A 17325-nucleotide genomic window follows, 5' to 3' on the forward strand; every position below is an offset into this window, starting at 1 on the left:
TGGGAGCCCTTCTTATGCCATCTGTTTTTCCTCATTTTCCACATCATCCAAAATTGATGTGAATATGTTATCAGGAACATCCAGATCCTCCTCTCTCTGCATCCTGCTGACTTTCCTAGGACATGGAGACTTTAAAGGATGATTTGAAAGAAGTAAAGCCAGCAAAAGATGAGAATGATCATCATTAAGACTAGCCCCCCTAAGGGGTGCAGACTGGATGGTATTGGTTGGCACGTTGGCAGGGAATGTTCATCTTATTAGTATTGAATTACATATCTTAGTTTATGGCTGATGTAGGAATAAGTAAATGTAGGAATAAATAAATAAAACTGACGCCGCATAAGTCTCTCTGCATTCTCCCTCTCCAATATTCTTCTATTATTTATTTCCAGCAACACTGTCTCTAGCGCATGAACACGTGCCACGTCTCTCCCTATGCTCAGCTCACAGGACAGTGGTGGATATCGAGCAGGATTAGGGTTTTATAGGGCTGTGATATTAATGGGGATGACTATCTGCGGATTGGCTGGCTGAACAGAAATATGGGTGATCTCACGTTCCCAGACTTCTTACTTTCACTTTGTAACATATACAGCCACCATTTTAGGAAAAACTGATTCTTTACCACAAAGCGTGTGGAAATTCAGATTTTTTGTGAATCAAAGTTTTCCTAAAGTTCAGACTGCATTACGATTTGAATGCTTCGCTACGCTCAACACTAGTCATTAGGGTATACTCTTAAATTGCTCAATGGTGGTCTAACTGCCATGAATATACCGATCCTCAGGTAATTTTATCTGAAACAAGTGCCCTATGATCAGGAGGAGGACAAGGGGTAGACAGAGAACTTGGCTGCCTTGGGCACAAGGGAGCAATTTCAGGATAAAAAACCTCTTGTGAGGTATTTGATATAAATAAAAATGTTAGGGATTGGTGAGAAAGGATGGTAGGGGCATTTACTACAGATTTTCCATGTAAACACTTAATTGAAAGGGACAACCTGTTCCTCCGAAAGGCAAAAGGTAGGACGAACATGAGTCTCCCTCAGGCCTTAATAAAATTACAGGGAAATACAACACATAAAATAACCCAAACAAAATACAAAAGGGAAATAAAACACTTAACTTCAAGTGACTATGGCAGCACCAGGAACTCAGCCAAGATCCACACACCAGCAATCCACGACTCAAACAGAAGCCATAAGCCGCATAGCATAAATTGAGAAAGTTAAATGACCATAATAGCTACACCAGGGGAAAGAAGGTGTGGTAAGCACCAGAAACAACACAGATGTCATTTGATCCAAACGGAAAATATGTCAGATCAAACCACGTGTTGCCAGTCTCACTGATCTCCTGCCACCTTTCGCCGGAATGTCCGTGACACTTGCTCTGCAGGGTATCCAGCAGCTCCCGTGGTCATCTCGATCACCAGATCTCTCCCCCATTGAGAATGTCTGGGACTGGATAGGATGACGGATCTCCCATGCACAGCGGTCAATAACCACCTTGGCTGAACTACAGCTCCAAGTTGAAAGTGCATACCACAGGAGGATATCCATAATCTGTATGATTATTACCGTGACAGAGTTCCAACCAGTATAGCAGCAAGGAGAGATGCCACCCGGTATTAGTGTGACCTTGCCTCAAAATATACCCTGCTGCAGAACCCAAAATAAAGGGTTCACCACCTTGGTTGTGTGATCATTAACCAAGCACCACCAGCAGTTTATACTTTGTCAATCTTAGCACAATCACATTAGGTTTTTAATTTGCTCTGGATTACAGGGTGGAGAAAAAAATCTGTACAGGGAACCATCTAACATAAGACTAGCACTGTGTGCAGATACTTTTTTATATTAACTATAAAATAGCTTTCAAAGGTATGTATACATGTGCTTTTAAAAAAAAATGTTTCTTCTGTTCTAAGAAATATCACAATTTATCTCAGTCAACTTAAAGCATGAAAGGCACAATTCCCAAATGACTAGATAAGGACAAAAAGGAAGATTATTATTCCACTTACTCCTTAAGCAAGCTTTTCCTACATCGGTGGCCCCACAACATCTTCTTTTATTTCCTAGACTTGAACTATCTTGCAGGCGTCTGGTGGTTGAATTATCAACAGAATATGCACTTCCATACAGGAAAGAAGTCTCGACACTTTAAATATTCCTAGAAGTATTTGCATTGTCAGATTCCCTTCAAAGAAGCCCTGTATACTGCCTCAGCAATCATGCCATATTGCTTTAACATGTCTGCATGGGTTCTACTCAATCCAAAACACTTTAGACCCTAAGGCCCCTTTCACACGAGCGAGTTTTCCGCGTGGGTGCAATGCGTAAGTTGAACGCATTGCACCCGCACTGAATCAGGACCCATTCATTTCTATTGGGCTGTTCACATGAGCGGTGATTTTCACGCATCACTCTATTTTGTGCGTTTTTCAAGCAAAGCAGGCCCCATAGAAGTGAATGGGGCTGCGTGAAAATCACAAGCATCCGCAAGCAAGTGCGGATGCGGTGCGATTTTCACGCATGGTTGCTAGGAGACGATCGGGATGGGGACCCGATCATTATTATTTTCCCTTATAACATTGTTATAAGGGAAAATAATAGCATTCTGAATACAGAATGCTAAGTAAAATAGGGCTGAAGGGGTTAAAAAAATAAAATAAAAATTTAACTCACCTTAATCCACTTGTTCGTGCAGCCGGCATCTCTTCAGTCTTCATCTGTGAGGAATAGGACCTTTGATGACGTCACTGCGCTCATCACATGGTCCATCACATGATCTTTTACCATGGTGATGGACCATGTGATGAACGCAGTGACGTCATCAAAGGTCCTATTCCTCACAGATGAAGACAGAAGAGATGCCGGCTCCGCGAACAAGTGGATTAAGGCAAGTTAATTTTTTTAATTTTTTTTAACCCCTTCAGCCCTATTTTACTTAGCATTCTGTATTCAGAATGCTATTATTTTCCCTTATAACCATGTTATAAGAGAAAATAATACAATCTACACAACCTTGAACCCAAACCTGAACTTCTGTGAAGAAGTTCGGGTCTGGGTACCACATTCAGTTTTTTATCACGCGCGTGCAAAACGCATCGCACCCGCGCGATAAAAACTGAACAACGGAAGGCAATCGCAGTCAAAACTGACTGCAATTGCGTACCTACTCGCGCAGGTTTGCCGCAACGCATCTGGACCTTATCCAGACACGCTCGTGTGAAAGAGGCCTAAAGGTGACCCAGGATTATTCAAAAGTGCTTACTTCAATAGCCAGAGGCTATCCAATTCCTGTTTAAAGGGTTTCTATCACTTCGTATGACATATTTAGGTGTCAGACACTAGCGATCCGCTAGTGTCTGCTCTAACAAACCATCCTAATATAATAGGTTTTGGGGCAGCCGTTTTGCTAAAATAACAACTTATATCTACATGCTAATGAGCCTCTAGGTGCTATGGGGGCGTCATTAGCACCTAGAGGCTCCGTCTACCTTCATAAACTGTCGCCGCCCAGCGCGTCCCTCCAGCCCGCCCATCTCCTGCTGAATGCGATCCTCTCCGTGCGCGTCTCTGTTCTGCGCATGCGCAGTGAATGTCTGACCGCTTCCCTGCTCAGACATCTCCACTGCGCCTGCGCCGATGACATCATAGTGCTCTGAGCAACAGGCGCAGTGGAGATGTCTGAGCAGGGAAGCGGTCAGACATTCACTGCGCATGCGCAGAACAGAGACGCGCACGGAGAGGATCGCATTCAGCAGGAGATGGGCGGGCTGGAGGGACGCGCTGGGCGGCGACAGTTTAGGAAGGTAGACGGAGCCTCTAGGTGCTAATGACGCCCCCATAGCACCTAGAGGCTCATTAGCATATAGATATAAGTTGTTATTTTAGCAAAACGGCTGCCCCAAAACCTATTATATTAGGATGGTTTGTTAGAGCAGACACTAGCGGATCGCTAGTGTCTGACACCTAAATATGTGATACGAAGTGATAGAAACCCTTTAAGGTCATTTTACTTTTGTTTAAAACATAACATTTATTATTCACTTTAAGAATTACAAGCTTGCCCAATAAGGAAAAAATAAAAAATTAAAGGTGACCTTGTGAGTTTTTCTTTTTACTGTGAATTATTTACATGCTACGAGATATCAACAGAGATATTTATTTTACATCCCCTTAGATAAAGGTGCAATGGCTGTAATAATATCAATATTTTGCTTTACAATTAGCTGGCAACTATGTTGCAACTAGATTGTATAAAGTGTTGTTGCTAATTCTGAACCTATCTTGCTGAGTCTCAGCTAAGGCTACTTTCACACCTGCGTTTAGGTGCGGATCCGTCTGGTATCTGCACAGACGGATCTGCACCTATAATGCAAACGCTTGTATCCGTTCAGAACGGATCCGTTTGCATTACCATGAACTAAAAAAAATATGATAATGCAAACGCTTCCGTTTTGACTCACATTGAAAGTCAATGCGAGGCAGATCCGTTTTCAATTGCACCATATTGTGTCAGTAAAAACGGATCCGTCCCCATTGACTTACATTGTAAGTCAGGACGGATCCGTTTGGCTCAGTTTCGTCAGACGGACATCAAAACGCTGCAAGCTGCGTTTTGATGTCCGCCTCCAGAGTGGAATGGAGGCTGAACGGAGGCAAATTGATGCATTCTGAACAGATCCTTATCCATTCAGAATGCATTGGGGCTGAACTAATCCGTTTTGGGCCGCTTGTGAGAGCCTTGAAACGGATCTCACAGGCGGACCCAGAAACGGCAGTGGAAAGTAGCCTAAGGCTACTTTTACACTAGCGGCAGGACGGATGCGACAGGCTGTTCACCCTGTCGGATCCGTCCTGCCGCTATTTCACCGTGCCGCCGGATCGCCGCTCCGTCCCCATTGACTATAATGGGGATGGGGCAGAGCTCCGGCGCAGCACGGCAGTTCGCGGTGAAAGGCCGCCGGACTAAAAGTACTGCATGTCCGACTTTTTAGTCCGGCGGCCTTTCACCACGAACTGCCGTGCTGCGCCAGAGCTCTGCCCCATCAGCATTATAGTCAAGGTGGACAGAGCGGCAGTCCGGCGGCATGGCAAAATAGCGGCAGGATGGATCCAACAGGGTGAACAGCCTGTCGCATCTGTCCTGCCGCTAATGTGAAAGTAGCCCAATATCGATATCGCTAACTGTCCCTCAGCGCTACTTTCTCCTTTGTACTATTATCTCTCTGAGCTACCAGGGTGCCTGCAGCACACCCCAGCGCTATCTCAGTAAATTCGCTTGGTCACTTTCTTTCAAAACACTGTGAGCGCAGCTCCCCCTTGCTCCTCCTCCATCACTCCACCAATCATCCAATGAACGAGCAAACACTCAATCATTGGGTGATCACATCTTTTATCTTGCCCATAAACTCATTGGGCGAGATTTATCAAAACTGGTGTAAAGGCAAAATGGCTTAGTTGCCCATAGCAACCAATCAGATTCCTCCTTTCATTTTTCTAAAGAGTCTGAAAAATGTAAAATGTAATCGGATTGGTTGTTATGGGCTACCAAGCCAGTTTGTCTTTACACCATTGTTCGCTGGCAGCAGATCACCCAGTGTAGTCAGGGATCTGCTGCTGGTAAACTATGAACCTATATAGAGATGAATGATCACAGTAGCGATCACTCCTTCCCATACAGAGGGGATGATTGCTGCATGTAAATGCTGCTTTCCCTTCTGCTTAACTACAGGCTGTAAGCGGGTATAAATAGTTTGTCTCCTCGCCATGTTATAACAATTCTGGAGCATCTATTTTTAGAACTTTACGCTGTTCCTCTATTACTTCTTCTAGAAGCTATTAATGAATTTCTATCAGTTTGCAGTGAAGATCCAGCTGGGTGCTTCAAGTTTGGGGTGTCCCTGCACAGGGGCACACCTTCACATGCCCAACTGGACCTAATTGCAAACTGCTAGCAACTTATTCATAACTGCTAGAAGGAATAATAATGGCACAACACAGAGTCATAAGAATAGTTGCTCCAGAATTGGTATTACACGGAGAATGCAGGTAGTTACTACAACACACGTCAGGCGAGGGGACTGGTCCTCTTTAAGAAAATGTTAGGCTTGTCATACAGAATAGAGAAATTTCACATAATGTCGTTTATTGACCTGTCGATATTAAAATAAACATGCACATTCATCCAGTCCATATGTTCTTGCCTATGGGGAGTTCTTAAATATATGGGTTCTGCTTCTTATGGAACACCAACATAATCTGCAGCTCTTTACAGAGGCTGTCACTATTCACATCAATCACAATTTCACAATCTTAAGGGCCGATTATAAGGAATGAACCCTCTTAAGAATGTTTGTTGAGCCAATCACCAGCCCTTCTAAGAACTCCACCGACTAGCCAACAAACAAGCAAGCGTTCGTTTGTCAGCTGATTGGATCTTTTATGCGAGTATAAAAATTCAGTCTGGTCAACATCACATCTCCTCGTAACATAGAACATACAGTATGGGGTTATTTATTGAGACCGGTGTTTTAGACACCGGTCTTAATAACCCTGGTTGGCGCTTCAGTTACACACATACAGTTCAGTTACACACATATAGCTCTGCTACACACATACAGTTCAGTTACCCACATACAGCTCTGATACATACATACAGTTCAGTTACATACATACAGCTCTGTTAGGGTACTTTCACACTTGCGTCAGAGGATTCTGGCAGGTAGTTCCGTCGCCGGAACTGCCCACCGGATCCATCAATACGGACGCAAACTGATGGCATTTGTCAGACGGATTTCTTCTAAAATGCCCTCATTAGTAATACTGCCCCCTACAGTGCCCCCAACTGTGATAATGCTCCCCAATAATAACGCCTAATGTCTCCTGGATTTAAAATGCCCCCACAGTGCCCCCAGTATTTATACTGCCCCCTACTGTTATAATACTCACCCTGAAGTGCCCCAGTATTTATATCGCCCCCTACTGTTATAATGCCCCCACAGTGCCCCCAGTATTTATACTGCCCCCTACTGTTATAATGCTCGCCCTGAAGCCCTCCCAGTATTTATAATGCCCCCTGCTGTGCACCATGTACTTATATTCCTCTGTTTACTGTTCTCAAAAATTATAATTGCTCAGCCCCTCCACCATACAGTCCCATGTTAATAACATTATTTTCTTTCTCCGCCATAGAGTGCCATGTAAATACCATCACACCATCTCTCCAGCCCCCTCCAATATACAGTCCCATGTAAATAACATCCCTTTCTATCTACAGCCCCCTCTAAAATACAGTCCCATGTAATCAACATCACATAATCTCTCCTGCCCCCCTCAACATACAGTCCCACGTAAATAACATTACCCCCGCCCCAGCCGCCTTCAACATACAGTCTCATGTAAAGAACACAACTAGGGATGAGCGAACCCGAACTGTATAGTTCGGGTTCGTACCGAATTTTGGGGTGTCCGTGACACGGACCCGAACCCGAACATTTTCGTGAAAGTCCGGGTTCAGGTTCGGTGTTCGGCGCTTTCTTGGCGCTTTTTGAAAGGCTGCAAAGCAGCCAATCAACAAGCGTCATACTACTTGCCCCAAGAGACCATCACAGCCATGCCTACTATTGGCATGGCTGTGATTGGCCAGTGCAGCATGTGACCCAGCCTCTATATAAGCTTGGGTCACGTAGCGCTGCACGTCACTCTGCTGTTACAAGTGTAGGGAGAGGTTGCAGCTGCGACGTTAGGGCGAGATTAGGCAGATTAACTCCTCCAAAAGACTTCATTCAGTGATTGATCTACAGCTGTGGATCATTGAACTGCTGCTATTCAATTGCTCACTGTTTTAAGGCTGCCCAGAGCGTTTTTCAGTCACTTTTTTCTGGGGTGATCGGCTGGGGTGTGGCTTGTGGTGCGCCAGCTGGTTAAGTCATATTGTGTCCGTCAAAGCACAGTTTTTGTTCTGGTTTGAAATACAATTCCCAACCTAGCAATTTCCTAAATTAGTGGTTTCTGCTGTATCAGGCCTACTTTAAATCTATCACTAAAAGGGTATATTAGATTCAAGGTGCTGATAGGGTCATTCTCAATAACTTCACACACACGCTACTGTGCATATCCAAGTCTAATTCTGTCTGTAAACGTATACCTGTCAACCAGCACCTAAATAATCGGCCTCAAATTTATATTCAGCTAAATCTCTGGCTATTGCTGTAGCTGGTTAAGTTATATTGTGTCCGTCAAAGCACAGTTTTTGTTCTGGTTTGAAATACAATTCCCAACCTAGCAATTTTCTAAATTTGTGGTTTCTGCTGTATCAGGCCTACTTTAAATCTATCACTAAAAGTGTATATTAGATTCAAGGTGCTGATAGGGTCATTCTCAATAACTTCACACACACGCTACTGTGCATATCCAAGTCTAATTCTGTCCGTAAACATATACCTGTCACCCAGCGCCTAAATAATAGGCCTTAAATTTATATTCAGCTAAATCTCTGGCTATTGCTGTAGCTGGTGAAGTTATATTGTGTCCGTCAAAGCACAGTTTTTGTTCTGGTTTGAAATACAATTCCCAACCTAGCAATTTCCTAAATTAGTGGTTTCTGCTGTATCAGGCCTACTTTAAATCTATCCCTAAAAGGGTATATTAGATTCAAGGTGCTGATAGGGTCATTCTCAATAACTTCACACACACGCTACTGTGCATATCCAAGTCTAATTCTGTCCGTAAACGTATACCTGTCACACAGCGCCTAAATAATAGGCCTCAAATTCATATTCAGCTAAATCTGTGGCTATTGCTGTAGCTGGTTAAGTTATATTGTGTCCGTCAAAGCACAGTTTTTGTTCTGGTTTGAAATACAATTCCCAACCTAGCAATTTCCTAAATTAGTGGTTTCTGCTGTATCAGGCCTACTTTAAATCTATCCCTAAAAGGGTATATTAGATTCAAGGTGCTGATAGGGTCATTCTTAATAACTTCACACACACGCTACTGTGCATATCCAAGTCTAATTCTGTCCGTAAACGTATACCTGTCACCCAGCGCCTAAATAATAGGCCTCAAATTCATATTCAGCTAAATCTGTGGCTATTGCTGTAGCTGGTTAAGTTATATTGTGTCCGTCAAAGCACAGTTTTTGTTCTGGTTTGAAATACAATTCCCAACCTAGCAATTTCCTAAATTAGTGGTTTCTGCTGTATCAGGCCTACTTTAAATCTATCCCTAAAAGGGTATATTAGATTCAAGGTGCTGATAGGGTCATTCTCAAAACCTTCACACACACGCTACTGTGCATATCAAGTTTAATTCTGTCTGTAAACGTATACCTGTCACCCAGCGCCTAAATAATAGGCCTCAAATTTATATTCAGCTAAATCTGTCATTACTGCTGTGCCTGTATTAGTGTAATACGGTACCTAAATAGATAGCCAGATAGTGTTAGGTGTCTGTAAAAAAAGGCCTGAATTTGAATTCAATACATTAGGCCAAATAATATTTTTCTTATTGTGGTGAACGGTAACAATGAGGAAAACATCTAGTAAGGGACGCGGACGCGGACATGGTCGTGTTGGTGTTAGTGGACCCTCTGGTGCTGGGAGAGGACGTGGCCGTTCTGCCACAGCCACACGTCCTAGTGAACCAACTACCTCGGGTCCCAGTAGCCAGCAGAATTTACAGCGATATTTGGTGGGGCCCAATGCCGTTCTAAGGATGGTAAGGCCTGAGCAGGAACAGGCATTAGTCAATTGGGTGGCCGACAGTGGATCCAGCACGTTCACATTATCTCCCACCCAGTCTTCTGCAGAAAGCGCACAGATGGCGCATGAAAACCAAGCCCATCAGTCTGTCACATCACCCCCATGCATATCAGGGAAACTATCTGAGCCTCAACTTATGCAGCAGTCTCTTATGCTGTTTGAAGACTCTGCTGGCAGGGTTTCCCAAGGGCATCCACCTAGCCCTTCCCCAGGGGTGGAAGAGATAGAATGCACTAACGCACAACCACTTATGTTTCCTGATGATGAGGACATGGGAATACCACCTCAGCACGTCTCTGATGATGACGAAACACAGGTGCCAACTGCTGCGTCTTTCTGCAGTGTGCAGACTGAACAGGAGGTCAGGGATCAAGACTGGGTGGAAGACGATGCAGGGGACGATGAGGTCCTAGACCCCACATGGAATGAAGGTCGTGCCACTGACTTTCACAGTTCGGAGGAAGAGGCAGTGGTGAGACCGAGCCAACAGCGTAGCAAAAGAGGGAGCAGTGGGCAAAGTCAGAACACCCGCCGCCAAGAGACTCCGCCTGCTACTGACCGCCGCCATCTGGGACCGAGCACCCCAAAGGCAGCTTCAAGGAGTTCCCTGGCATGGCACTTCTTCAAACAATGTGCTGACGACAAGACCCGAGTGGTTTGCACGCTGTGCCATCAGAGCCTGAAGCGAGGCATTAACGTTCTGAACCTTAGCACAACCTGCATGACCAGGCACCTGCATGCAAAGCATGAACTGCAGTGGAGTAAACACCTTAAAACAAGGAAGTCACTCAGGCTCCCCCTGCTACCCCTTCTGCTGCTGCCGCCTCGGCCTCTTCCTCCGCCTCTGGAGGAACGTTGGCACCTGCCGCCCAGCAAACATGGGATTTACCACCAACACCACCACCTGCGTCACCAAGCATCTCAACCATGTCACACGGCAGCGTTCAGTTCTCCATCTCACAAACATTTGAGAGAAAGCGTAAATTCCCACATAGCCACCCTCGATCCCTGGCCCTGAATGCCAGCATTTCTAAACTACTGGCCTATGAAATGCTGTCATTTATGCTGGTGGACACAGACAGCTTCAAACAGCTCATGTCGCTTGCTGTCCCACAGTATGTTGTTCCCAGCCGCCACTACTTCTCCAAGAGAGCCGTGCCTTCCCTGCACAACCAAGTATCCGATAAAATAAAGTGTGCACTGCGCAACGCCATCTGTGGCAAGGTCCACCTAACCACAGATACGTGGACCAGTAAGCACGGCCAGGGATGCTATATCTCCCTAACTGCACACTGGGTAAATGTAGTGGCGGCTGGGCCCCAGGCGATGAGCTGTTTGGCGCACGTCCTTCCGCCACCAAGGATTGCAGGGCAACATTCTTTGCCTCCTGTCTCCTCCTCCTCCTACTTAGCTTCCTCCTCCTCTTCTTCCACCTGCTCATCCAGTCAGCCACACACCTTCACCACAAACTTCAGCACAGCCCGGGGTAAACGTCAGCAGGCCATTCTGAAACTCATATGTTTGGGGGACAGGCCCCACACCGCACAGGAGTTGTGGGGGGGTATAGAACAACAGACCGACGAGTGGTTGCTGCCGGTGAGCCTCAAGCCCGGCCTGGTGGTGTGCGATAATGGGCGAAATCTCGTTGCAGCTCTGGGACTAGCCGGTTTGACGCACATCCCTTGCCTGGCGCATGTGCTGAATTTGGTGGTGCAGAAGTTCATTCACAACTACCCCGACATGTCAGAGCTGCTGCATAAAGTGCGGGCCGTCTGTTCGCGCTTCCGGCGTTCACATCCTGCCGCTGCTCGCCTGTCTGCGCTACAGCGTAACTTCGGCCTTCCCACTCACCGCCTCATATGCGACGTGCCCACCAGGTGGAACTCCACCTTGCACATGCTGGACAGACTGTGCGAGCAGCAGCAGGCCATAGTGGAGTTTCAGCTGCAGCACGCACGGGTCAGTCGCACTGCGGAACAGCACCACTTCACCACCAATGACTGGGCCTCCATGCGAGACCTGTGTGCCCTGTTGCGCTGTTTCGAGTACTCCACCAACATGGCCAGTGGCGATGACGCCGTTATCAGTGTTACAATACCACTACTATCTCTCCTTGAGAAAACACTTAGGGCGATGATGGAAGAGGAGGTGGCCCAGGAGGAGGAGGAGGAGGAGGAGGAAGGGGGGTCATTTTTAGCACTTTCAGGCCAGTTTCTTAGAAGTGACTCAGAGGGAGGTTTTTTGCAACAGCAGAGGCCAGGTACAAATGTGGCCAGACAGGGCCCACTACTGGAGGATGAGGAGGATGAGGAGGAGGTGGAGGAGGATGAAGCATGTTCACAGTGGGGTGGTACCCAACGCAGCTCGGGCCCATCACTGGTGCGTGGCTGGGGGGAAACGCAGGACGATGACGATACGCCTCCCACAGAGGACAGCTTGTCCTTACCTCTGGGCAGCCTGGCACACATGAGCGACTACATGCTGCAGTGCCTGCGCAATGACAGCAGAGTTGCCCACATTTTAACGTATGAGGACTACTGGGTTGCCACCCTGCTGGATCCCCGGTACAAAGACAATGTGCCCACCTTACTTCCTACACTGGAGCGTGATAGGAAGATGCGCGAGTGCAAGCACACGTTGATAGACGCGCTACTGAGAGCATTCCCAAATGTCACAGGGGAACAAGTGGAAGCCCAAGGCGAAGGCAGAGGAGGAGCAAGAGGTCGCCAACGCAGCTGTGTCACGGCCAGCTCCTCTGAGGGCAGGGTTAGCATGGCAGAGATGTGGAAAAGTTTTGTCACCATGCCACAGCTAACTGCACTACTACCTGATACGGAACGTGTTAGCAGGAGGCAACATTTCACTAACATGGTGGAACAGTACGTGTGCACACCCCTCCACGTACTGACTGATGGTTCGGCCCCATTCAACTTCTGGGTCTCCAAATTGTCCACGTGGCCAGAGCTAGCCTTTTATGCCTTGGAGGTGCTGGCCTGCCCGGCGGCCAGCATTTTGTCTGAACGTGTTTTGCGCACGGCAGGGGGCGTCATTACAGACAAACGCAGCCGCCTGTCTACAGCCAATGTGGACAAGCTGACGTTCATAAAAATGAACCAGGCATGGATCCCACAGGACCTGTCCATCCCTTGTGCAGATTAGACATTAACTACCTCCCCTTAACCATATATTATTGTACTCCAGGGCACTTCCTCATTCAATCCTATTTTTATTTTAATTTTGCCATTATATTGCGGGGCAACCCAAAGTTGAATGAACCTCTCCTCTGTCTGGGTGTCGGGGCCTAAAAATATCTGACAGTGGCCTGTTCCAGTGGTGGGTGACATGAAGCCTGATTCTCTGCTATGACATAAAGACTGATTCTCTGCTGAGTCGCTGACACGAAGCCAGATTCTATGTTATGGGACCTCTCTCCTCTGTTTGGGTGCCGGGGCCTAAATTATATGACAATGGACTGTTCCAATGTTGGGTGACGTGAATCATGATTCTCTGCTATGACATGAAGACTGATTCTCTGCTGACATGAAGCCTGAATCTCTGTTATGGGACCTCTCTCCTCTGCCTGGGTGCCGGGGCCTAAATATCTGACAATGGACTGTTCCAGTGGTGGGTGACGTGAAAAATGATTCTCTGCTATGACATGAAGACTGATTCTCTGCTGACATGAAGCCAGATTCTCTGCTATGGGACCTCTCTCCTCTGCCTTGGTGCCTGGGCCTAAATATCTGACAATGGACTGTTCCAGTGGTGGGTGACGTGAAGCCTGATTCTCTGCTATGACATGAAGACTGATTCTCTGCTGACATGAAGCCAGATTCTCTGCTATGGGACCTCTCTCCTCTGCCTGGGTGCCTGAGCCTAAATATCTGACAATGGACTGTTCCAGTGGTGGGTGACATGAAGCCTGATTCTCTGCTATGACATGAAGACTGATTCTCTGCTGATATGAAGCCAGATTCTATGTTATGGGACCTCTCTCCTCTGCCTGGGTGCCGGGGCCTAAATATATGACAATGGACTGTTCCAGTGGTGGGTGACGTGAAGCCTGGTTCTCTGCTATGACATGAAGACTGATTCTCTGCTGACATGAAGCCAGATTCTCTGCTATGGGACCTCTCTCCTCTGCCTGGGTGCCTGGGCCTAGATATCTGACAATGGACTGTTCCAGTGGTGGGTGACGTGAAGCATGATTCTCTGCTATGACATGAAGACTGATTCTCTGCTGACATGAAGCCAGATTCTCTGCTATGGGACCTCTCTCCAATTGATATTGGTTAATTTTTATTTATTTTATTTTTATTTTTATTCATTTCCCTATCCACATTTGTTTGCAGGGGATTTAACTACATTTTGCTGCCTTTTGCAGCCCTCTAGCCCTTTCCTGGGCTGTTTTACAGCCTTTTTAGTGCCGAACATTTCCGGGAAGTTCGGCCGAACTTCTCGAACCCGAACATCCAGGTGTTCGCTCAACTCTAATCAGAACACAATAGTCTAAGTTGGTGAAGTGAAATGAGAAAAATATATAAATAAAACTATTGTTTAGAAATAGAAAACAGAAAATTGGCATGTGCGTATGTATTCATCCCCTTTGTTAGGAAGCCCATAAAAAGCTCTGGTGCAGCCAATTACCTTCAGAAGTCACATAATTAGTGAAATGATGTCCACCTGTTTGCAATGGAAGTGTCACATGAACTGTTATTACATATACACACCTTTTTTTGACAGACCCCAGAGGCTGAAACACTTAAGCAAGAGGCATCAATAACCAAACACTGCCTTCAAGACCAAGGAACTCTCCAAACAAGTAAGGGACAATGTTGTTGAGAAGTACAAGTCAGAGACATAAAGTAACCCTGGAGGAGCTGCAGAGTTCCACAGCAGAGACTGGAGTACAGTGGGATGCGAAAGTTTGGGCAACCTTGTTAATCGTCATGATTTTCCTGTATAAATCGTTGGTTGTTACGATAAAAAATGTCAGTTAAATATATCATATAGGAGACACACACAGTGATATTTGAGAAGTGAAATGAAGTTTATTGGATTTACAGAAAGTGTGCTATAATTGTTTAAACAAAATTAGGCAGGTGCATAAATTTGGGCACTGTTGTCATTTTATTGATTCCAAAACCGAACTAATTATTGGAACTCAAATTGGCTTGGTAAGCTCAGTGACCCCTAACCTACATACACAGGTGAATCCAATTATGAGAAAGAGTATTTAAGGGGGTCAATTGTAAGTTTCCCTCCTCTTTTAATTTTCTCTGAAGAGTAGCAACATGGGGGTCTCAAAACAACTCTCAAATGACCTGAAGACAAAGATTGTTCACCATCATGGTTTAGGGGAAGGATACAGAAAGCTGTCTCAGAGATTTCACCTGTCTGTTTCCACAGTTACTGTAGGAACATATTGTGGAAATGGAAGACCACAGGCTCAGTTCAAGTTAATGCTCGAAGTGGCAGACCAAGAAAAATCTCGAATAGACAGAAGCGACGAATGGTGAGAACAGTGTCAACCCACAGACCAGCACCAAAGACCTACAACATCATCTTGCTGCAGATGGAGTCACTGTGCATCGTTCAACCATTCGGCGCACTTTACACAAGGAGATGCTGTATGCGAAAGTTATGCAGAGGAAGCGTTTTCTCTGCCCACAGCACAAAAAGTGGCGCTTGAGGTGAGCTAAAACACATTTGGACAAGCCAGCTGTCACGAGGGTGTCGAGGACCACGCCTGACTCCGTTATACCCGGGGTCAGGAAGTCGCAGCGGTTGGCTGCACGCTCTATTTAAGATAGGGCTGTTTTCCTTATGGTAGCTTTCTGGGTTTGCTTAGCAAACCCTTTTGGCTCACTCAGGGATCCGTAGCTCCTTCTCCTCAGCTGTTCCTTGTCCAGCACTCCCAGACCTCCTTATATTTCTCTCTTACACTTCTCTGGTTGCCAGAGATAGAGCTTCCTGCCTGAACATCTATTCTGACCTTCTGGAGCTGTGTTGCTGCGTTCGCTGGTAGTTGGTCCAGTACGCTACCCTCCAGATCCCTGTTGGACCTTTTTGGTTTATTGTGGTCGCCCACCTGGGTGTATGTGTTTGTATGTTTTGTCTGTCCTCTCCCTGGTGTTTCCCTCTTAGTGATAGTGGTGTGGACTAGCGATCCCACCGGCCTGTTCACTATCCAGGGCTCATATTAGGGAAAGCCAGGGTTTAGGCACGCGATCGCCGCACGGGTGAGGAACCCGTCTAGGGACGCCAGGGCAGTCAGGTGCCAGCCGCAAGGTGAGTTAGGGGTCACCACCTTTCCCTCTCCCTTGGGCAGGGCTTTCCCTGTTTTCCTCCCTGTGCGTGTCGTTGGTCATTACATTATCTCTGGCCATTATTTTGTGTAGGTAAAAAAATAAATTAAAAAAAAATAATTTTATTTTACCTACTTAGAATCCAGTATGGATCAAATTGCTGCTCTGTCCAAACAATTTCATGGCCTGTCTTTGGAGGTGGTAGGATTGAAGGCGTCGGTCCTCCAGCAACAGCAGCAATTACAACTGACTGCAAGCCCAGCGGTTGCTACTGGTAACCAGGTTGTTGCGGAACCCAAGGTCCCTCTCCCTGACAGATTTTCTGGGGGAAGGGACAAGTTTTTGACATTCCGTGAGGCCTGTAAGTTATATTTTAAACTGCGCCCTTACTCCTCTGGTAATGAAGATCAGCGGGTGGGGGTTGTTATTTCCCTGCTGCAGGGGGATCCGCAGTCCTGGGCGTTCTCTTTACCTACTGATTCCCAGGCTCTTCGGTCAGTGGATGAGTTTTTTGGGGCCTTGGGTCTCATATATGATGACCCTGACCGAGTCGCCCTGGCTGAATCAAGATTACGGAGACTCTTACAAGGAGAGCGGCCGGTAGAGGAGTATTGCTCTGAATTCCGTAGGTGGGCTACGGATACCCAATGGAACGACCCGGCTCTCAGGAGTCAGTTCTGCTCTGGGTTATCCGAAAGGGTTAAGGATGCGCTTGCATTATATGAGACCCCCTTTTCCCTTGATGCGGTTATGTCCCTTTCTATCCGAATAGATAGACGCCTTAGGGTCAGGTTGAAAAAACCGGAGCAATTGGTAACCCCTCCCAAGCAGCAGTTAGTCTGTACGGACTTAGACGAGCCTATGCAGCTAGGAGGAACTACTCGTCAGGTCCGTCCTCCTGAGGCTCGCCGTAGGCGTGGGGTTTGTTTTTTTTGTGGGGAGAGGGGTCATTTCATTAATGTCTGTCCTTCTTTCCTCAGAAACAAAAGACCGTCGGAAAAACTACTAACCCCAGGCTGTGTGGAGGATGTCAGCCGGGGGGTATACGTTTCCTCCATACGTACATCGCAATTTGTGTTGCCAGCGGTTATTATTTTTGGTTATAAGACGGAGACTATTTCTTTCTTTCTAGACAGTGGAGCAGGGGTAAATTTGATAGATGCCCATTTTGCCCGCACTTTGGGTTTGTCTCTCTGTACTTTACAGAGACCCATTCCCATATTCGCTATTGATTCTGCTCCCC

This window comes from Bufo bufo, chromosome 6, assembly GCF_905171765.1.
Source record: "Bufo bufo chromosome 6, aBufBuf1.1, whole genome shotgun sequence".
Classification (NCBI taxonomy): domain Eukaryota; kingdom Metazoa; phylum Chordata; class Amphibia; order Anura; family Bufonidae; genus Bufo; species Bufo bufo.